This window comes from Lottia gigantea (assembly GCF_000327385.1).
Source record: "Lottia gigantea unplaced genomic scaffold LOTGIsca_42, whole genome shotgun sequence".
NCBI classification, from domain to species: Eukaryota; Metazoa; Mollusca; class Gastropoda; family Lottiidae; genus Lottia; species Lottia gigantea.
The window spans coordinates 1323834-1325313 of NW_008709463.1; positions in this window are offsets into that span (position 1 = coordinate 1323834).

Below are 1480 nucleotides of genomic sequence, written 5' to 3' on the forward strand. Positions count from 1 at the left end.
ATAGCTTTCTGCACAAATAATATCAAGGGGAACAGGTACTTTAATCAACCAAGCGGTTAATGATTTAACATGTTTTATTCTTTACTTTGTCATATTATTCATCTATCCACGAGCACCTCGTTTTCTTTTCAATCAGCTCAAACCCCTTCTATTGTCGTACACGCGACTGACACCTTTCAGCTATTGTATATCAGGTCCAAGGATTGGTCGCTACTTGTTCGATTTTTAAACATTATTATTTTATAGTCGATTTTCAGGGTCGTTTTAACAAGAGGTGACGAATGCACCTATATGAAAATAAGAACATTACTTTAAGCGTTTTAACATGTATGATTTTAATTACCGTCGCAGTAGACGTGGTACGAAGTACGGACTCGAAACCGAACATACGCGTACCCTTTGTATACGTTTCCTCGATATTAGCTACTGTTTCAATAACCCAGCATCGATCGCAACGATTGATTTTCGAGGCGAGTATATTGAATTGCGATCGCTAACTATCCTATATGGAATACATATTGTTGTCTTTCCTTCCATGACTCAATTCAAAAATTCATTACGCATCATTTTACTCGACTCCATTCAAATCCTTCCTTCAACTTTCATTTAGAAAGCGGTGCGTCCACACTTTAACACTTTAACGCGTTGGTGGGTGCGATAGGGGGTTTGTAAGTAAGAGTTTGTCCAACAAGAAAAAACAAAACTGGTTAAAATCAAAGTACATACAATTATAATTAGTACATAGGGATCGTACATTGTAAACAGAAATCTTTTTGTGCCACTGAAACAAGATTCTAGGTCGGTGAATTCAACGAAAATGGAAGCAGAATTTTGAGCGAAAGCACATACACACATGTAACCTCTAGCTTAGAAACGTACACATTGAAATCTCCTAAGGGAACGAACAAATACAAATTGTACCCAAGAATCAGACACATGCCTTGTATTTCCCCTAAATATTTCCTCTAAAGTTAGTGTTATTGAAATTACTTTCTAGTAGAATGAAAACAACTGAAAATCTGAGCGAAAGTACTTACAGATACAAATTGTACCCAAGAATCGTATACATTGTACTCAATGATCCTACAGAGTTTAAAAACCTATTTATTGTAAACCCCTTATGGTTTATCAGGGGTGATATCATCAGAAGACAGTGTAAAACAGGATTAAATACAATACTGGTATTATATTACAGTAAAGAAAGGTAAATAAATACACCTACACGATATATAGTCAAGTTACAGGTGTAACTTGGTGTAGATTCGTTCTACGTTTATATACGAATATCGGACAAGGTTACCAATAAAGGTCTTTATTATGATCTTTTCTGCGTTCTGTGATTCTAGTGCAAGGCATTTTGATGTCTCTCTTAAGGGGTGGAGTCTGTGGACTTGGTTTAACCAGTCCTGGTGGAACTTGAGCCACTGGGACAAGGAACAGTGGTGGGGGAAAAGAGTGGGGGGGGGGGGGGGGGTGGACC